The sequence below is a fragment of the Cavia porcellus genome, unplaced genomic scaffold (genome assembly GCF_034190915.1).
Source record: "Cavia porcellus strain 051 isolate PalLab524CR breed Dunkin Hartley unplaced genomic scaffold, mCavPor4.1 scaffold_4, whole genome shotgun sequence".
Lineage (NCBI taxonomy): Eukaryota > Metazoa > Chordata > Mammalia > Rodentia > Caviidae > Cavia > Cavia porcellus.
This window is the reverse complement of record NW_026947487.1, coordinates 51,190,225-51,212,561: the sequence shown is the minus strand read 5'-3', so window position 1 is coordinate 51,212,561 and position 22,337 is coordinate 51,190,225. Positions and strand designations below refer to the sequence as shown.

The window sequence follows — 22,337 nt, the reverse complement described above, 5'->3', positions numbered from 1 at the left end:
GAGAGAAATTCTGAGCACAAGATTGAAGACTTCTGCACCTCCCACACCATCCCTGACAGGAAATCCATTGCCCGCAAGGTTCCCATCTGTACCAGGAGTGTGATGCAATTCGACCTAGGCAGTCATCACTATGTCACACCTGCAGCCCCTCTTGTTCACCTCAGTCATGTGAGGGGGCTGGTGGCCCTGATCACGAAGAACTGTTCTTCCTAGAATCATCTCCTAGGAAAAGACTTTAAATATGTCTCTTCTCAGGAAAAGACAACAATGCGAAAATTCACTCACACTATCCACTCCATTCCACCTCTTTTCTGTTCATGATCATAATCTGGCTAAGCTAAAAGCAAGCTCCTAAAAATTAACAGGTTCTACCTACCTAAAGGAAATAGTCTATAGAAAGCCTAGCTTAGCATTTATCTGCTATAATTCTAGTATATTTTTCTTAGTCTCTCATTGTTTTACACATTTTCTGTCAATGATTCAGCTTCCACAAATGGCCATGGAAATAGCTGTGCTGGTACTAATGGATACCCCAACTTCTGGGCAGATTAGTACTAACACATTTGCTCCACTAGCTGAAACATCCTGAGCTCCTTTTGCATCGTTAGCAAGGTAGAACAAGTGAAAATACACTGTCGGTGTAATTGGTGAAATGGTATTAACTCAATAGACAGCAAATCATTTATATATGTAATAGAACATTTTGTACTGTGCTTTTTATCAAGAAGGATTCCAGGTGGTTTCAGTAACTATCACATTGCATTCAGGTGGTAAAGGGGGATTCTGAGGCGATCACTCACAGAAGTTTTGGGTAGAGATCAGGGAAATCATGCTCACTGCATTCAGAGCCAAGAGTGCAGCATCTCTCACAGGCAAAGCACTGGGCGGGAATCAAGAGGTTCCGGAAATGGTTTGGACTCTCCTAATTCCGTAATTCGTTTTAATGATGTAGTTTTTCTGGCATTTGGGATTGCTTCAGTCTGGTCCTAAACAGTCCACATTCCACCCTGCAAAGCTGAAATAGTCTCTGGCCAGTGGTTCTCTCTCCCTTTCCAGCACTCTGGAGTCACAGGACACATTTCCTCCTACTTGTAAATGCCACCCTCACCCTCAGACCCAGAGCTCACCTTCACCCAGCTCTGGGTACCTCTGTGGCAGCCAGTGCCAGCACTGGGGGACCACAGCACTGATTCTCCCTTTTTATTCCCACTACAAATGGATGCTTTGTTTCCATCTTATCTTCCTTCTCCTTGCATATGAGTATGTCCATTTCTCCCTCAGACTCTCCCTAAGGAGGATCAGAAATCTCTTCAGTCCTTAGAAAATGCAAACACTTACTGCCTGGGAGTGTCTCTGTGTCTGCCTCCAACACACCATTTACATTATTCCTGGGCAAATAGCACAAATAACGTTATCGAAGCTTCATTTTCTCCACATCCCCAAATCTGTGAGCTAAAAATCACAAAGGGGCAATGCTTTAGCTCAAGTCATGTTTTGTGACCCCATTTTTAAATTTCTTCTTCTGCACTGCTGTCCCTCTCCAGTTCTGAAAAGTGCTGTGACTATAAGATGTCGTGGTAGGACTGGCCGGTCGCTGTGGTAGACGACACAACACTGGCCCTACGCCATGGTAGACTGCACCGGGTCTCTCAGACACGCCTGCTTGGGGAACAAAGACTCAGTCCTCAGCTGTTTGTCTGTGTCCTTGAGACAGAGGCGAGACCTGGTCTATCCCGACGATTCCTGCATGAAAGAAGACATCCTCATCACCTTGTGGAAGTGGCACAAAAGTTGAAAATCATCAAGACCTGGATGCAAGAGAAAAAGCATAAAATATCAGCAATCTAAACACACACGATCTAATGGTGAGTGAATAAAACACACACACCAGTGATTACACATGAAGTACAATCACAGATGGGTCAGTGGAGATGCCAGCCATCTAAGGGGGGCAGCTGTATCTATTATGGGTCTCAATGCACTATGTGTGTGTTCCCAGGAAGTCCTTCAGGACCCTTCCAAGGGGGTATCATTCTGTCCACCAGAAAATGCACAGCTGGGAGCCAATAAAACCCAACTTACTTTTTGAAGATTGTGCAGCAAATGAACAGTAAAGCCAGCCTGAACCACAACCTTCTGGTCTACCTTTCCATGTTTTGTCCTCTAAGAGTTTTCCTGGGTTTGTGCTGAGGATTAAACAGGGTAAGAACTGTAGCACACTGGGGCAGTGAACAACTCCTAGGAAGCCCTTGATTAACAGCCACCCAACTCCAATGGGGCTTTCTGCAGCCCTAGAACACAGGTTGTATTTTCATCTGCAGTTTTCTAGATGAGAAAAGCAAAGCACAGGAGGTGAGCGAAAGTCCCCAAGACACACGCCTGAGAAAGGCCAGAGTCATCGTCTCTGTAACCCACTAGGGAGAGAAAGATTCTCGCCTAGGCTCCAGGATGGGCCACACACCCAACATGTGGAATGCACAGCAATTTTTCTGGGAGGATGGACTCTGCAAGCCTGCACCACCAAGCCCTTGTGCATCCAGGCTGCCTAGGGGTGCAGTTTCCCCACATCTGGTGGGAAGGGAAAGCACGGCAGAGGAGCTGCTTTGGAGGTAGCCTTGTCAGACAGGGAAGCGTCAGCCACAGCATGGAATTAACAGGGAACTCAGGCCACAGGCTGGACAGGCACGTGTCAGATGGCACCTGTGAGGCTGGCGGTGTGCGCATTGTTATCCCTGCACCCTGGGAGCTTCAGCAGGAGGACTGCAAGTTTGAGCCCAACCTGGGCAACTTAGCAACTTAGATCCTGTGTCAAAAAAAAAAAAAAAAAATGAAAATGGTGGATGAGACCTGAGTTCAATTCCCCATCCTCCGTGTTGGAAAAGAAAAGGGAGAAGGGAGCACAGACCATTCCGTCTCCATTATGGGGAATGCTGGACAGTGCAGATAGCATGGACAGACCCAGGCCTGACCAGACCCTGAGCTGCACTCAGCCACCGAGGTGCAAGGCCTGAGGTCAGGGCCCAGTGGTAAGCGCAGCTGATGAGTGAGGTCCCTGCCAAACAGACAGGGGACCTCTTCTCGTCTCAGGTGGTCTGTCTCAGGCTCCAGCAGCAGTAGGGCCACTGGCCCCAGTCCTTACTGCTTGTTCCTCCTGTCACTCTGCCTTTGAACTTCCATGGGGTGCTATGGGACCCACAATGCCTCTCCTCCCACTGAAGCTGAAGCAGGCTGAGTTCAGAGCTCTCACAAGAAGAGGAATTGCAGGCAGATCCCCAAATCCTCACAAATACACCGAATGGGGCCTTTGCTGTGCCTCCAGCAAGGTCAGTCTGGGTCTAAAGTGCCTCTCATCTTTGACCTCCTGCCACCTCGGCTGGGGCTGCTCTTGTGCTTTCTGTGTTCACAGACAGCACCAGCACCGTCTCTGCTCTCAGCTCCTCGGGCCTCCTCTGCTGCAGCATCTGTAAACCAGACCAGCGCTGCACTCCCAACCAGCACCCTATTCTGTTCCAGCTGCCGTGCCTGCATCTCCCGTCTCCTCACTCATGAACACCGCTGAGGGCCTTCCTGCCCCCAGCTCCTCCCCACTTCCCCAACAGCTGCCTGCTATGAGCAAGTGGAGCCAGAATCCCAACTCTCATGAGGAGCCTGGGGCCAGGTGAGACTCAGATAGGAGAGAAGCCGGTGCTGTGAGGACAGGACTGGAACAAGATCGCAGGTGCAGGTGCGAGTGTCACCATGGCAGAGAAGCCAGGTGGTCCAGAGTCAGGAAGGACAGATGTCCTCAGCCGGAGAGAAGGCTGAAGACGATCCCTGTGAGTACAGTGAGATGTGAGAAGCGCAGGCAGAACCAGAACCTGGGGAGTGCAGGAAGCACAGCACTGCAGACATTTGGAGAAGAAGGGAACAGGAGCAGGACTCTGCTGTGATCTCTTTTCAAATTTTCAGGCCTCGCTTGGCGGCGTGAGCGCTGTCTTACAAGCCAGTTCCAGAGGACTGCATGGAATGACCAGACAATCCAGGAATGCTCGCTGTGTGTGCCACGTTTAGGCTGAGCCCTGGGGAACCGTGTGGAAGAGAAAGGAAGAGGGTGGTGAGGGCTGCTGGTGATACAAGCAAGCCGTCCATACACCACTTCCCACAGGCCGGGAACCAGTTGGATTCCCCATCAGGGTCCTGAGACTGCAAACAATGCTACCAGGAAATTCAGGGGACCCGGATGAGGAAATTACCCTGACTCCACACTCCATAAAACAGAGAAATGAATAGAGCGCAATTTATTACTCCTCAGCCGCTGGCCACTATGCCGATCAAATAACCAAAGCCCAGGGGGCCATGCGATCTGTCGGGAGGCCATAGAATGTTGTTGAGTTGAGGGTCACCACGAGGCCCCCACCCCGAGCCCTGGCAATACAGCACAAGTGGGGGAACCAACCACACGGAGCATATTTCTGACTGTGACTCAGCCTCTGCATGTGTAGGTGCCACGGTTGAGAGTGAAGAACGTACGTTATCACCTCTTAAAAGACCACTGAACGGCTGTTTCTCAAACTTTTACGACGCGTATGTAGAAATATAACTTGTGGGAGTCAAATGACAGGGGCTGCCAAGGAATCGAGTTTTTGTTTTCAAAATTTGGTAAAATAAACTGTTTTTTCTAACAGATAATTAACATTGCACGGAGTCTGGTTCCCGGCGAAGAGGCAAGGCTGACTCAGGAACCGCAATGCCCAGGCCAGCTCTGCCTCACCCTCCGGCCAGCACAGCCATGTTTGAAGGCTGAAGAGGTGGCTGCTGGTGAGACTGCCACCACTGGGGATCCCCGGGAGCCTCAGGCCCACTGCTTCTCCCCATGCCATCTCCCTGCACCCTCCTCTGGTCCCCATCTCAACTGTGCTGTGACCCATTTATCCACACCCAGCCCTGCAGTGTTGATCAACTGACGGCAAAGCAAAGTACGAGGTGTGACCAAAATCCACAGTGAAAGTGCCACAGCTTAGTGGGGTGCAAACTACAGAACTACAGTGAACACTGCTGCCGAGCTCCACCCAGCAGAAGGCGGGGCTCCTGAAAATGTAGCACTGTGTCCTGGTCCAACTTAGTTACTGGATCTGGACCATGTGATGTCTAGCTCTACCCAAAAGTCCAATTACCATGCAAAGGAAATGTTCTGAATCCATTTGGAACATGGAGGCAGCAAGGACAGAGCTACTAAAGGCCCTTGGGAAAGAGGCCTGCAGAGGCAAAACAGGAGGGCATCATTGCAGGGTGTCTGAAGCCATGGGGAGGATTTCCTGGGAGGCAGGGCAGTGTGTCTCTTACTGAGATACATTTTAAAACTTTGATACGCATGAAACTTTGCAGCACAACTCATACTGAGTGCAGAGCTTCGATATTCCTATTCCTGTCTGCCGCCTTGGAGTCCTAAAAAGACTCTGTCCAGTTCCCATCCCCGGCTTGAGGCCACCTTCAAGATCCTTATCTATTTTCTCCACCAGCCTCTGTAAAGTTAAACTCCCTTCACCAAGGGTTTGAGCTCTGGGAAGAACTGAACACAGATAGATCAGGTGGACAAAATCTTTTCTGGCCAGCTGTGACCTCGTGGAGATAGTCTCGCAAGTCAGGTCGCTTCAAGAATACAGAGCTCTTCAAGTCCCTGGCAAATGCCACTCTCACCTTGCCCACAAGTCAGATAAGGCTTAAAGACAACCGAACCAGAAGCCAGCCACCACCTGTCCCCAAGGTTGTGGGTCTCCTGGTGAAGGGTTAGCATTGACCTCATCTTAGTGGCCACTAAAGCTCGTATTATCCATGCAGCTTCGGCCTTATACCCCTGGAGTCCACCTTTCTGCTTGTCCCTCCAAGAGGACACCTTCTGTGCTCTGAGGCAGCACCCTGGGGTATCCCATGAGTCTGCTGACAGTTCTGCCCCTGTGGTAGACAGCCTGGAACAAAGTCTCCTTGGGTTGCTCTGTTTTGTCCAAGAAATTGCCAGTCTTTCAGTCAGCTATAGGTGCTGGACATTGTCCCCAGTCCCACAGCACACTAGACAGCGGGGTTCACCCATCAGGGCCTGCTGAACCCTGAGTAAATGTGCTGAGCAACAGCAACCGTCACTGTCACCTGGGGCATTTCTTAGAACCCCCACAAACTCCACAGTACCTGCCTGGGCAGCCAGACTCCCAGAGGAGCTGAGCTCCCCGTGGAAGAAGTCGCTAAGGTCTCCAGGTCATCCAGACTTGGAAAACAGGCGAGCTAGGATTGCCACAGATTTATCACCAAGAGCCCCACTTAGGGGACCTGTGTTTTCCCAGCAAACTCACATCCTCCAGGGGACTCCAACCTTCCCGCTCAGCTTTGGCCATGAGCACCCAGAGCCCAAGTCTGCAGTGTCCTCTCCTTCCGGTGTGTTCTCGTGGTCCTGCACACAGCAGAGCCCTCATCCCCGATGAGGTCAGCCCCTCCCCACCCACAAACCCCTGTTACAGAGGCTTCCAGCCAGCCAGATGGAACCTCCAACCTCAGAGAAGGCCAGTCCCTGCCTATCACCGTGTCACAGAGAGAAACCAGTTACTTTTTTTTTTAAGGTTGAAATGGTGTCAGAGGCACATTCTTTGGTGGTTATGTTAATGTTTTCCATTCTAGATTTTGATGCTTTGCTTGCAAGTTATATTTCAAGCAACATATTTCATCAGCAGCTACTTCTGTCCTTAAAATAACTGACACAGGCCAGCAGGAGGGGCTCAGGTTCAAGCCTAGCCTGGGTGACTTAGTAACTTCGTGAGATCATGTCCAAACTCAAAAGGAAAAAAATAATGATAGTAAAATAAATTTAATTTAAGTAAAAAAAAATTTTTTTAAAGGGCTGAGGTTGTTGCTCAGTATGAAGGCACTAGGATGAATCTCCAGTATAAAAAAGAAAAAGAAAAAATGCAAACAAGCAAGGGTGAGGGTAAAGTTTTGACCTGCGTTCTCTCTCAAAGACATTTGTAGCTGTGCCAGGAGCTGGGTGCTGAGAAACACTCCGAGACCAGACGTTGGACCCAGCTTCGAGGAATGGGATAATGGATTAGTGATGTCTGCCACATGAAATAGCAATATGATTTTGCCATCTTTGATTTTCTAACATACTTACCCCTATTTATTTATTTATTTATTTATTCATTTATGAGGTTATTTAGAACTGAAGATATAGGATGCACCTACATGAAAAGAAACTGGACCCTTTGAGCAATGTGACTATTGTCCCTAGAACTTTGCAACCTTATAAAACCCTTTTAAAAGAAGTAAATGCCCTGAAACCTTATAAAAGAAGTGCATGCTTTCAGCTCTGTCCCAAGACAACAATGGTTGCCAAGGGCATCTAAAATCTCGTTCCTTTTGTGCCCAATCACAATGCCTGCTCCCTCTGGAGCAGGAGGTACCAGTGGCTCCTCAGTAATGCTTAGTCTCCACTAACATTTCAGGAAGCTCCCTAAGGTGCTAGAGGCCCCCCAGCCAGGCTGCAGAAAACCAACACCAAAATAAAGTAAATCTGGAGCAGTAGTTTCCACTAGATAGATACTTGCACTGGATCTCATTCAGGGATGTCTGGAGACATTTTTTATTGTGACAACAGATGGAGGAAGGAGGGCTGTCAGCTCCTGACAGCAGAGGTGTGGGCTGTTTCCCCATACCCAGCAGCCCAGCCTGCAGAGCTGGGAACTGTGCTGAGCTCAGAAACCCTGCTGCAGAAAACTGAATCCCAATCGTGAAGCACAGGGTTCAGCCGATAGTACAAGGGGTGATCAAAATACACAAGGAAAGTTTAAATTTTAAATAATTTTATTACAGTTAAAAACATACTGTCATTAACCCCCTTCTCTTCAGACACACTTATTCCATCATTCTTCCTATTTTCTGAAGTCTGGAAATCCTCTTTTGTGAGTGTTTTCAAGAGTAATTTTTAAAAATCTGATGAATTCTGCTACCGAGTGCCATCCACCAGAAAGGCAGGGTCATGAAAACATATCACCAGGTCCTCATCCACCTTTTCCGATGGATCTGGCACCATATGACTGCTGGCTCTTCCCAAAGGTTAAAGTGACCATGAAAGGAAAGTGTTTTGTACCATTTTGGACACCAAAGGAGGCACAACTAAAGACACTTATGGAAGAGGACTTCCAGAATTACCTCCAAAAGTGGCATAATTACAGGATAAGTGTACTGGAAAGGAGATGGAGCTATTTTAGGGGAATTTCATGTCAATGTGTCTTTTACTGTAACATGCTTTTAAACATTTAAACACGTTATTTTCAATGATACCTTGTAAGTCCTTAGCTTATCTCACTAAATGGAGAATGTAATTCCCCCAATAAATGAAAAATGGAAACAAACTTCACCTTGTACCTAAGAAGAGTGCTATCAATGTGATGGCTTGGGGAAAAAAAACCCAAGGAAACTGCATTCATAAGCTCCACAGCCCTGTATTTCTGCAAACCAGACATGTGACATACGATTTACACCTTCTCCTACAAGCCAACACCTGCAGGTCTAGCAGATTTGCTTTGGAGACAGGGCTGCCCCCTCCCTTGCCATGGATAAGATCAGACTAAACAAAGGTTTCCTTGTGGCCCTGCTCACTCGCAGTAAATGATAATTGTCAGTTTTTCCATCTTTAATATCAGAATGCTTTCATGATTTCTGCTTCCCACACCTTTAACAAATGATGTGCTTAACATGCTATAATCTAAGAAAATAAATACAAAAACCTCAGTTCACTTAAGGCTTGTGGGAGGTGGTTTGTGGGATTTTTTTTCTCTTTCCTGATCAAAAAATGAACAAAATAAAATCAGCTACAACACTGACTTTTAAACATTTCAAACTGCACCATTCTGCTGTAATAGGTCTGTGGCTTTGTAGGGCAAACTCCAAAGTTATAACAATCAACTAAATCCCAGAGGGGAGAGGTTAGTGGTGGAAGCACTGGTTTGGGGCAAACGTGTTCCATAGAATCAAAGATTCCAATAGAAGCTGGGTTTTCTCAACCTTTAATTCTCTTAAGATGCATAATTGTATATTATGCAGTTAACTGAGAAGGACCTTTGGAGAAAACAAAAACCAAGTTTCTTTTAGATCTTCATGAACATTAAAAGCTAAGCTTTCAACTCCAGCCAAATGCCATTACCATGAGTTCCTTCCAATATATTGTTTAGTCACAAACGCTATATCCTTGATACTACATGTGGTCCTGAAAGTTCAAAATTATAAAGCAAGGCTCCAGAACTTGTAATCCTGGAGACAGACTGTGACTAATACATGGCATGAGCTCTGCATGTGTTATAAAATCCTGCTAATGATAAGGTGGGGCTGTGAGGGATTTGACTGAGGTCCCCACCGAAAGTTTGGGGAAAGGTGGTGCAGACTAACAGAGTTTGAGTATCTGCAAGTAAAAGGAATAGCAATCTAAGTAGAAAAGGTTTCTCTATAATTACAAGTGGGTAGCACTTTTCCTTGTTTAAAATCCCCTACTTTGAAAGGAATTTTGAGCTGTTTTAGGCTCCAAAATAATGCTTTATTTGGAAAATTCACACCATCTCCTAAAAATGATGGATAGTCACACAACCGAATCAGATAACAACTGCTTCAGTATTATCTACAATAATTTACCAGGATAGCAGTCTCTATTGTGGTCATGCCTAGGAGTCCCAGCTTCATCCTGCGGTCACAGAAACACTCCATCCCAGCAGTCTCCACAGGGCATGCCATGCTTTTCTCCCCATTCCTTCCCACCAGGACTTCCATACTTTGAGCCTCCTGGAAAGTCTATAGATCTTCTCAATGCCCAGACCAGATTACTTTGCTTTGGCTATTGTCATGGCTTGTGTCTAGATGTCCCCTCAAAGCCTCATGCACTCATAAGTGTGGTTTGAAAGGTGGTGGTGTAATGGGAAGGTGTGATATTCATCAGAGGCCCGTTGAGCTTGTAGACAACTTTGATCTTGGGAGATGGTGCCTGGTGGGAAAGCGGGTCCCTGGGTGCATGACCTCAAGGGTCTTCCTCTCTTCTGCCTCCTTTGATCTTGCTCTGCTTTCCACGCCACAGCATCAGCTGACTCTCCCGTGCAATTCCCATCTGCCATGCTTCCCTGCCTTGGAGCTAGGAGATTATGGACTGACATCTCTGGAAATGGTGAACCAAATCAACCTCTCTTCCTTAGAGCTGTGGGTGTTCTATATTGTGTCTCAGCTGTGAGAAAGTAACGATGACAGCTGTGGTTGGTAACCAAGCAAGAGTTGAATCACGAAGCATTGAAGGACATCTTGATGGTGAAGGTCCACACACGTTAACTTTGAGAATTTGGATAATTGTTATGACAGAGAAGGCCTTTTGTCACATGAGAGGGTGTGGGAAAAAATTCAGAAAGAAGAAACTCGATGAGTTTCTATCAAATAGCTTGTGCAGAACTAAGAAAAGTAAGCTGAAAGCAAAGGCCAATCCCTCTCTGGATGCAATGCCACCAAGTCCTGTTTCATCCAACAGCTCACAGAAGTTATTACCACATTGAGGTCACAGTGGTCACATGATCAAAGTGTTTCAGGAGAATTAATTAGATGGTGTTATGGGTTCAGCCTGAGTTCGGGTAGAAAAAAGTCAGACAAAGAAAAATCAGTTAGGAAGTATTAGAGCGATCAGGAATGAGGTGTTGGGGGCTGGATTTGGTGGGTGAGACAAGAAGTGAAAATGTAAAGGGAAGGAAGGAAAAGAAGGAGAAAAAGCCAGCAATGATCAGTAATACCTGTGAATAATCAGAAATCTGGGGGTCAGGAAGGAACAGGGACAATCAGAGAGAACCAGAAGAAATAAATAGAGCTCCAAATGCAGAGGGAATCCTCCCCTCCCTGTTCCAGAGACTGAGCTGACTGTGCTGTCAGTTCCCCAAACTGCAAAATGGGGCCATGAGCTCATGGTCCCTGAGACCAGTGTGTGGCATCAGGTAGGTCACTGCTCCCAGGGCCCAAGGGGGCCGAATTGAGCAGCTGATGCTCAGCACTTGGCTATAAAAATTAAATTACATGAAAGCAAAGGGTGCATTGTAGAATGCTAACATGCAGTTAACAGTAATAGTAAAACAGGGGTGTGATCCAAAGATGCCTTTAACTACAAGGAAACAATGAAGCTTTCTAATCCAGTACACTGACCCCAGCACTGAGCCAGGTTCACCAACTGAAATGTCACAGTGCTGGGATCCCAAACTCTTCTGATTATGAGCACATCCAAGACTTTGGTATTTGATTTAAATTTTTTATTTACTGAAATGCCAGTCTAGTGAAGAGAATTTTAAAGTAGTACTAGAGCATACCTTTGTAAAATCAATTACATATACACATAAGCCACTAAGTGTAAAAATATTAAATTTTCAATCTAGTCTTTCAAAGCACAGTCAAGGATTTCTGTTGGTTTTTGTAAAATTAACTCCTGGAGCAACCCTTGCTTGCACTTGGGAGAGTCCTATATATCATTTTTCAGCACAACCAGCCCATTTACAAATAAGCCCTCTTCTGAAAATAGACCATAGCATAAACACAAATCCTTCCCAGAAATCAGAGTTTAAATAAGAAAAACAAGCCTGGCTGGTAGAAGTTCTTCAGCTGCTCAGTGACTGCCTCTCTCCTCCCAATTTTCTGAGAAACCACAGATGACCAGTGTCCCCATCACCTTCTCTGAGCAATGAGGAAAGCCCAGGAGGTGGCATTTAGTTCACTTAAACAGAAAGCGCACGTCGGGGAGGGGAGTTACATCCATGATTGTTTGTACATCTGTTGTGAACTTTCAATTTGTGCTTGCTTTATTCTTTTGCTGCCCCTTGTAAAAGTCTTCTTAGGAGACACAGAAGTTTTTTCACCCCTGGCTGGACAGAAAGCTTTCTCCCACATCAAAGTCAGAAGTTTTCCACCTCTCTCATCCCCGGCTTGTTCACAGCCTACGCATATACGGACAAGTGATCTTCTCCCCCTGCCTACAGGATCTCCTAAAGCACAAGAAAATGCACCTTTTATTCCACTCCTCATGTCCAGGGAAAGCTGATAGTGACTGAAATCTGAAGAGAGATAAGTGATGTAGGCAGTTCACAGTCATTTTTATGGCCGCTTAAAATTTGAAAAAAAGAGTCAGTATTTCAGGAAAAAGCAACTTGGAATAACAGCATCTGATCTGAATTTTTATGGTGTGGTGTAACTACTTTATGGCTGGTAACTGTGTTCCCCTCTGCAAGCCGATGGATGGTGACAAGTTCCAGAAAAGCCTTTTTCAACCCTGGTCTCCTGCTGGCTGCCACCATGATGGTTGGCGGCCCCCTGGGCTCTCCAGGGAAATGCTGGGATAGAAATCATCTTAGAGGTAAGGACTGAATGTAATGTGTGATATTGAAACTTAACAGAGTTGGTTGTGGGAGGAAAGTGTTTCTTTGGGGACTCTGGGACAAATTTAGGAACTCTTGCATACGAGGTACACCCTTTACCATGCCCCAGCCCTGACAGAGTTAATCTGGATGAAAAGCAATGTGGCAATCATATGGCTCTCAGAACAGAAGAGATTTAGAGAATTCAGCTCTGCAACTAGCATCCTGCGTCCTCACAGAGAGGAAAAGCTGAAGAAAGCAGATACAAAGGATCAAAAGCAGATCGTTCTAAAGTTACCTTCTTCCCAAGGGTCCCTGGCCTGACTGGAGATCTGGAGATTTATATTCTCTCTCTCTCTCTCTCTCTCTCTCTCTCTCTCTCTCTCTCTCTCTCTCTCTCTCTCTCTCTCTCTCTCTCTCTCTCTCTCTCTCTCTCTCTCTCTCTCTCTCTCCCTGTCTCTCTCATCTTTCTGTCTCTCTCTCTGTCTGTCTCTCTCTCTTTCTCTCTTTCTCAGCAGATCACACAGACAACTTGAATTGGACGCAGCAGCATTTAGCTGTAGCATAAGCACCTCCTGGCTTGGTCTGTAATGTTAGAGGTTGATGTAGGAGCTCAATCCAAATCAACATGATCCTTGCAAAACTTACTTAGCAATAACATTCTACTTTATACCCTAGAAGAATTGGGAAAGACACTGTCTTACTTCTCAGAAATTATTCTCAGAATATCGGCATAAATTATTCTAGACATTTTTTTATTTGTGCTCCTCCCACACATGAGCTCATGCTATGCATAGAATTTTACATCCTGCTTTTGTTTTGCTTTAAAATTGTATTATAAGCTAGGTCATTAAATGCTTTTTATACATATTTTAATAATAACATAATATGACTTCATGTAGAATTGTCCAAGTTAGGCATTTGGGTTTCTTCCTTCTTATATTTAACACTGCCCAAAATACCTTTATTCATCAATTTCTATCTACATTTCTGCATATTTCTCTAGGATAACAGGATCTTGAGTTTTAGAGTTTTGGATTTTGTTTTCCACATTCGTGCCTTCTGAAGTTTGATTTTTTAGAAAATAGAATTTCCTAATTTTGAAGGAAAATGTAACAGACCTGCCAGTAAGACACTGAAAGCATCTAGGCCCCACTGCGAGGTGAGATAAAGCGTGATGAGGGAAGGTCAGTGAGCTGTGTGTGCTTTTCTTCTGTCCGCATGTCTCTTTATCCCCATGTGTCAGTCTCACATGATTGCTCATAACATGCTGAAAATATTAGTGAGGAAAATACTAGCAGGGCAGAGTGGTGCATGCCCTTAATCCTAGCACTCTGGGAGGCTGAGGCAGGAGGGCCACAGGTTCAAGCCTAACCTGGGAAATTTAACTTAGCGAGGCCCTATCTTAAAATTAAAAACAAAAATAAAAACTGGCTAAGGATGTATCTTAGTGCACAGGTATGAGTTCTGAAAGAGTTTTGTCCTAGAATAAGTTACACCATATTATGGTGGTGGGAGGCAGAACCAAGGGATGTTTACCTTGAGGTCACTTCCTCCTTCCCCTATTACAACTTTCTTATTCCTTTCCCAGTGCGTGCAAAAAAAGTTCCAATTAGCTCCTTGAGCATCATCAATGCTCGCCCTAAGCGCCACCTCCGGTGAGAGGTTATATATATATCCCATACCCCATGTTCCAGTCAGAGGAAGCCAGGCCATCCATGGTCATAGACTCCTCTCCATGTCCTTGGAAAAAAGGCTATTTTTTTACTTTATATTTTTCTCTTTTATCATGCCAAAAATGCTAACAAGTTCAATCCCCAGAACTAGAAAAAAATAAAATAAAATAAAAATTTCACTTTTATTTGATATTTCTATTATTTGAGCTTCTTACCAAGGGCATGTTATGCATGTTTAAAATGTCAATAAAAGTGATCTTCCTGAAATGACTACAAACTTCTTCTTTTCTCTATGTTTCATATTTAAAGATAATTTTTAAAGAAATAAAATGGCCTCTAGTTTATAATTAAAATTATACATAGAAATATTCAACAAAAGTTGATAATTAAAGTTGTACATTGTAAAACAGACTATTGGATAAACTTGATGAAAAACTACAATGTTCTTAATTAAATGCATATGTATAAAATGTGGCCAGGGACATTTGCACTTAGCTGAACAAATGGCCAAGAACTATAATTCAATATAACTGGTAAAAACTTCATTTTTAAAATATGTGATGTGACTGAACATTCAATCCATGTATTAGCTCTTGCACTCCCTCTTTTAAATTTTGTGTATGCCTCCTGTTCATTTAAACCCCTAAGTTCTTGGTGTCTTTTCTCATTGATTTGCCTAGCTGCTGTATTGAAAATGTATTAACTCTTCATTTGAAGTATGTACTGCAATTCCCTCCACTAGGTTGTCCATTAAGCAGTCAAAGAACTGCCCTGGGGACTCCTGCATCATCGAGGCTATGCCTGCTGAAAATTGCAAAACTTTTCTGCACATACATTTGTTTACTTACAATTTAGCCCATTCATTGAGCAGGCGCCACATGCTATGCTGATAAACAATGGAATCTTCTCTCCTCTCCCAGTTTGGACTTAGTTCGTTTCTCAAACATAAGAGAATATGAGGTGTGTGCATTCCCTAGCACTTCCCTAACACAGAATCGCAGGCCGGGTGGCTTTCTCATAGTAAATGTGTGTCTCACAGACCTGGAAGCAGAAGTCCCAGATCAGGGTGCCGGGAGGGGTGTTTCAGAAAGAGAATCTGCCCATGCCTCTCCCAGCTTCCTGTGGGTGCCAGTGTTCCTCAGCTAGCATGGACCCCACTCCAACATCTGCACCTACCTCTAACAGCCTCCTCTGCCTGTGTTTATCTCTAGGTCAGAACTTTGCTGTCTGTAAGGACACCAGTCACCTGGGCAGGACCTCATCTCCTGGCCTATTTCCAAATCAGAGCTCTTCCTGAGGCACTGGGGTTGGAATCTGCACATCTGTCACAGAGGTGACTCAGTTCCAGCCACCACCACATGTTCACGTAGGCTGCCTTGGCTCAGCTGTGGCTTTTAGGAAGAACAACAGAACCCGCTCTAGATGCTATTTTTAGTCTTTTATTGTTGGTGTGTGTTTGCAATATATAATAATTACATGCATCTTGGGGAACTGGAACATATACACATGGCATCCTAGCTATTTCTACTTCTCCTCCCCATCCCATCCTCCCCCTTCTCACTTCCCTGGGGCCCTTCCCATCTCCACAAGTTCTACCTCTGTGTTGTCTACTACATTTTTTTATTTCTGTTTTTAAATTATTTATATTTGGAGTTTAATATAATAGAAATTATGTAATGTTTATTCTTCCATGTCGATTTTTTTCACTTAGCATTATGGTCTCAAGATCTATTGATTTCTTACAAATGAAATTTTAATCATTTTATGGCTTAGTAATATTCTGTTATGTACACATACCACATTTTCTTGGTCCAGTCATCTGTTGATTAGGATTACAGACTGCTTCCAAGATTTAGATATTGTAAGTTGTGTTGCTATACACATGAGTACGCATGGATCATTGTACTGTGACATCTTTCAGGAAGATACCTAGAAGACAACCAGTTTGGCCAAATAGAACTTTTAATTTTAGTTTCTTGAGAAATCTCCATCTGATTTTCATAGTGGTTGTACCAGTTTACATTCCCAGCAACAATGTAAAAGAGTTCTTTCTACCTCATAACCTCACCAGTATTTTTTGAGGTTTTGTTTTGGTTTTTGTTGCTGTTGTTGTTGCTACTGTTTCTGTTCTGAGTCCTTGGAGATGACCATTCTTACTGGGGTAAGGTGCAATCTCAGTGTTGTTCTGATTTTTATTTCTCTAATGGCCACAGATACTATTTCACATGCTTAGTGGCCAATTTTACTTCTTCTGATATTTGTCTGTTCATCATAATTGTCCAGGTTTGAGTGGATATTTTTTGGATAGAGGTCTAATATTTTTAAATTTTTTTATAGATCCTAGCTGTCTGAGAAGTAGCTGATAAACTTTTTCCTACTCTGCAGGTGGTGTCTTGCATTAAGATACATCACACCTAACCCTAAAACTCTCAGAGAAGAAAATGAACTGGACTTAGATGCAACACAACCACAAACAGTGCACTGAGCAACATGCGACCTGTGCCTTTGTGCTGAACCCTCCTGGAAAGACTCCTCCCTTCACTCAATGCCCTGCTCCCACCATCTTGGCAGAGGAATGATGTTATCTCTGAGCTTCTGTTTTGCATGTGAAGTCGAGACACAGGCAACAGTGCTTGCTGCCAACATGACCACCCGCATGAGCCATGGCGCTAGAGTGGCTCTGGAAACGGAGCCATAGTGGGCACTGAAAATCACCACACACCTGGGGGTCTACACAGCCCGTGTTACCCCCGTCTGAATCACTTCCCTCCTGGCTGAGACACAATACCTATTCATCGCAACTTGCAGGAGGTGAAAAGATTTTTGAGGCTGATGTTTCGGCCATGGCTGCTCCAAGGCAGGGCAGCACAACAAACAAGAGCTCCTCAGAACATGGCAGCAGGAGGCACCGAGAGGGATCAAGGGAAGAGGAGGGAGACAGACCCTTCCAGGCCGCCCCCAGTGGCCACCTCCTTCTCCAGGTTCCACCTCCCAACACCACACTGAGCTATAAGCTCATCAGTGGACTCATTCTGCGCCCCATGACCCAGTCCCCTCCTAAAAGCCCTACCTAGAGTCCACCAGGCCCTCGAAGGACATCCAGGTAGAAGCACATACAAGTCCTGGAGGTCGGAGTGCAGCAGGAAGCTCCTTGGATCAGCGTCAAAGTGCCTGCAGATGTGTCCCCCTGGCTGGAAGCTCCCTGGGGAGCTGGGGTCTGCATCTCCCCTGTCGCACCTCCTACAGGTTGCCTGTGTCTTTCCACCCGTGGCCTCTGTCCTCATCTCCAAAGGCAGCAGCAGGTGGGGTCCTTCCTCACTCCAGCATCCCCTGCCTCCTCCTCCTGTGTCCATCTGTTCTGCCTTGTGAAGAAGGTTGTCCAAGTTTCAGGACTTTCTGGATGAGACTGCTCCTGCTAATCCAGGATGGTGGCTGCTGCCAGGAGTCCAGAGGACCCGCCCTGTCTCCATGTGTGTGGACAGCCAGGCCTGGCAGAGGGAACAGCAGAGCCCTCAGGGCAAGGTGCTGAGGGACGGGGGCTGATTTTTCCTGCCAGGAGGCACAGGAAGACATGGCAGGAGCGAGCACAGGTATAAAATGAGGTAGTGGCTGTGTCTGCCCTGCTTACTTAGTGCTTGGAAACCTCGGAGACAGAAACAGTGCTGCCGGTGCTCAAGCAGGAAACAAAACTGAGAAGCCAGAGCCTAGCATCTCCATCCCGAGCCCCAGAAACCCTCGCGGCCACACAGCCAGGACTGAATTTGCAATCTCCTGCCATACTCTAAATTGAGCAATTAACTTGGTTGTCTCCGATCTCAGGATATATTTCCCCTTTGCTTTGTTAAATACGCACAATAATCATGTCACAGAGCAAGAGATTAAGGCACGATAGAAAACGCAAAATTTACATACTGCTTTTGATTCCCAAGTCAAAATGTAATTTTCAAATTTGGTTATTATTTATGGTGATATTAAATCTGGTTGTTGTTTTTATGCCGTTTAAATTGCGATACAGACATAAAGCAACAAAAAGGCGATTTTAGTAACACCTAACAAGCAGGCACTGTGATTTAAGCTAAAAGCCTAAAACTTAATTAACTTTGCTATGATATAGCAAAGGCCATGACCATATGCTAAAGGAATAAAAAAGAAGGGGGAAAGATTTATGCTTATGTCAATAGTAATAGCGTTTTTATACTGCTAATTTCTGTATAAGCAAAGCATTAGAATCAAAGTGGATATCCATGTAGTTTTGGAAGAAATAGAATATTTTCATCTAGGAAAGAAATTCAGTTTAAAAAGCTATAAATGCTTTTACATCAAGATTCTGAGTTTCAAACCCCCGAGATGTGCTACACATACTAAAATTTGAACTTGCAAGCCTTTTATTAGGGAGAACGTTGGAGAAAACTGAATAACGTAGTGAACTGGCTTGTTGCTCAGTAAAGAGACACGAGAAATAAAATATGAAGGGCTAAGAAAGAAGGGAATGGCAGGGAGCCACCATGATGTCTCCGGCCCCATTTTATGTATAAGAGAAAACGAACTGTGTACCAGTCAGCAAACACTTGCAAGTCTTAGAATTCGGTTGAGGGGCAGAAAAAGGCTGCTTTCTCCCTTGCTTGGGGGTGGGGGAGAATCTCTGCCTGGAGTCTCTGAGCCTCCGAGCATCTCCTAGCGCCTTCCAGAGGAGAGGGAGCCTGGAAGCTACGACACAGACCCTGCACCCACCACCCACACCCCACCAGAGCCCCATCAGGGCAGCAATCCAGCCAGCATCTCAGGCCTTGATAGCAGCCACCCCTCCAGACCCATAACTGACAGTGGTGGAGCAGCTGCCCGGGAACCCGGATGAGAGGAGCCAATGGTGTGCGTGGAACGCGGTCCTTTTCTCCTCGTGGGAGGGCGCTGTGTTGCCATGGTATCTGGCCAGTATCTGAAATAAGACACGACCACAAAGAAGGTCTTCTGGTCAGCATGGAGGAACACACAGTCCATCCCAGTCTGGAGATGCCCTTTCCTTAGGGTACTTGCTGATTTATTTCTGCTTTGCAAGTTTGACTCTTTATCCTCTTTTCTAAGATCTTCTGCTGGCTGGGAGATAGTGCATGATAACTGCCACCTGTCCCAGGAATCATGTGGACACTCCGTGTAAAAGCCAAGTAAGTAGTCTCTTGGCTACTGGCAGAAGAGAAAGGCTACTGGCAGAATTTCAGGACACCTGGGCAAGTAGCATGACTGTCACCAGGTAACGCTTTTGGTGCTGCCCCAAATTACACTGTCCAGCACAGTAACAGTAAAACACTAATTACAAAAATAACTGTCCGCTGCCTTACTGTTTACGATGACTGTCTACACACGCGAGTTCGCTGGCTTACGTTTTACTGCACCAGGTCTCTGTCCATCGCTAAGAGCGGCTGGGGAGGCAGAGGATGTCATTTCTTCCCTCGAGGAACTGAGAGTCCTACAAAGGGAGCAACTGTGAGACTTTAACATGGGACAGAGGACAATGTGTGCATTTAGGTGCTCTGGACTTGTAGCTGAAGAAACCTTTGCCTCCGGGCAGGTTAGGCACAGGGGAGACGACAGAGAGAACCCCAGAAGGAAAGCGCGAGACAAGGACATTAACAGAGAGAACAGCAGGGCCAAGGGTCGGAGGTGCCCATCCCATGAAGGTCTGGGAACAGATGTGTAGCCCTGGGTGCCTACAACAGAGAGGGGAAATGCAAGGTGGCATGGCGAAGGTCAGAGCCACATCGAGGAAACTTTAATGTGGTACTAGGAGTCATGGTGTGAGCCACATAACATCTTGTCTGCATGGGGCAGGGCGGTGGCCCTGCTGATGTTGGAGTGGGAACACTGTGCTCCATAACTGTGAGAGAGTAAATGTGCTATGTCAATGCATGCACATGCCACACACACACACACACACACACACACACACACACACACACACACACACACACACCTGCGGGCTTTGGGCATGCAGCCCTGGGAAACAAACCATCTCTCAAGGATTCTGGGGCAAACGTAGAGCGCTACGGCTTCACTCACGGCAACAGCTGGCAGAGCCTCTACCTCCAGGCCATGCAAACCTGGGCCACACCACACCTCACCACAGGGATGTGACTGCTCCCATACCCCTCATGGTGCCCCGAGCCTTTCCTCCCTGGAGAGCAGGGAAGCATCTTTCCTTTCCCATGCAGAGTGGGGAAAAAGTAAGTGGAACATCCGCCACAAGAGTAAAACTGGACCGATCCCAGCATCTCTAATTTGTGAGAGTGTTTTAAGGCAGAAAGACAGGAGTTTGACTCCCCACGTTAAAAGTCAGACTTAGAGACACCCACTGTTCCCTCGCACCTTGCCTTGCCCCTGGCCCTGGCCCTTTTCCTGGGAAGCAGCCTCAGAGACTTAAGCTGTCTGCTGTTTACACACAGGCTTAGCCCAGAGACACGCTGTAGAGTTAGCAAAACAATACAGATGCCAGGGCAGAAAATTTACAGGACAGAGTCAAGAGAAAAGGGCTGACTTTTCTAAAAAATATAGAACCCCATGCCAAATAACAAGGATTGTTCTAGAGTTCAAAACAGCTTGGGAGAGTCTGCTTTCCAACAGTGTAAAGCTGGGTAAAGAGACAACACAGACAGAAAGGGAAGGAGGAGACTCATGTTGATGAAGCGCCCACAGGGCCAGGCAGTGTGTTATCCCTCATTAGAGCCCGTGCCATAAAGATTACTGAACTTTATTTAATAAAGGAGGAAACAGAGTCACAAACAGTGGAACTTGTCTGCCCGAGTCGTGCAGCCCATATGCAGGAAGAACAATATTCCGAACTCCGGGGTTTTCTTTTACTTTTTTTTGTTTCTGAATTCCCCAACTGAGGCAAGAAGAGTGGAACTTTAACCTGCTGATTGTAACATATCTGTACGTGACAAGAACAATCAAGAGATTCAACCCAGAGACCATCTACCCTGGCTACAGTTGGGGTTTTTAAATGATGAAAAGAGACAACTTCCCCGCCCCACAAACCGTGCAACTCAATTTTGCTAAAACATCTTTGTTCACATGTGAATAAATCTCAGCCAGAATGCAGAAGGGGGCAAATCTGGTGAGTAGGAAACAACAATATTTTTATGCCTTTGAATTTTAAAATATTTGTCACAAACCTTGAGAATGGTTGAAAGAGTTTCCTGCCAGCAGTAAGCTAACTGTTAGAAGTGAAAGTCCTCATTGTGAACACAAACATAATGCAAGAGCATAAAACTGTCAGTTCCAAGAAGGCTGTAATTCTTGGGGAGCTGGTGTCTCACTCAGGGCAAGGAGCACAAGCTCAGTCTTTGCGTGGTTCTCAGGTGGAAGGCTTGCGTTGGGGCTGCCTGCAGCCTAAATCAAAATGTCACCCTTCAGAAGGTGTTAAACAGTTTTCTTCATCCAAAGCATGAGTAGGGGCAGGCATGGACCGGCAGGTTGTGACTATGCATATTTTCATCCAAGCTCTGTCACACATGGGCTAACAGACGTAGTCTGCTTCTTTTTCTAAGTATTAGGATCCAGGCGATGGAGATATTTACAGAGCTGCCATGAGATCCAGTGTGTAAAAGATTCCATGTCGCAGGTTACTTGGTGGCTTTTCCAAAAGATAGGTCTATTTCCTATCCCCATGATAACTGCAAATGTGACTACATGTGGACAAAGTCTTTGGAGATGTAATGAAGACCCTTGAAATGAGATGGAGTAGCCACAGAAACCCCAAACTGATGGACAATGCCCTTATAAGAAGTGAAAGAGGAGACATGGTCACAGGGGGATCCAGAGGAGATGGAGGCAGCCCGCTGCTCACCTCCAGCTGGAGAAGAGTGTGAAGCCAGGCTTGGGGGGCAGTCCTCTCTCCCATAGCTCCGCCTCCACTGTACCCTCCACTGGCAGCATCCTGGCGACTGAGGCTGTGATTGTAATGGTCCTCCAGGCTCACTCTGCACACTTGAGCCCTACATGTGCTATGTGGTGCGGCGCTGGATGACATTTCTTTTTGACGGTTCTTCCCTGTGCCACGCATCTTCTTCAATCTTTACCTGCATGCATTCATTGAATCCTTGTAACAGGTTTTTGGGGCACACACCATTGTCATAAAGCTGAGGGCTGAAGTTCAGAGAAACTGAGTCTCTTGCCTAAGTCACAGATCCAAGGGCTTCTTGATTCTGGGATTCACCCCATATTGGCTTCCTGGGCTGTCATGATGAAGCATCACACCTTGGTGGTGCAAGCAAAAGGCAATTATTTT

General features: G+C 45.8%; 1 long non-coding RNA gene across 1 annotated transcript in view; it reads right to left on the bottom strand.

The window, feature by feature from the left end:
• Nucleotides 1-681: 681 nt before the first annotated feature.
• LOC134475703 (uncharacterized) overlaps nucleotides 682-22,337 on the bottom strand; it is a 33,603-nt gene continuing 11,947 nt past the window's right edge. Inside the window, exon 2 of the long non-coding RNA XR_010046887.1 lies at nucleotides 682-1,808. This is a non-coding gene — a long non-coding RNA (uncharacterized LOC134475703). The remainder of the gene's footprint in view (nucleotides 1,809-22,337) is intronic.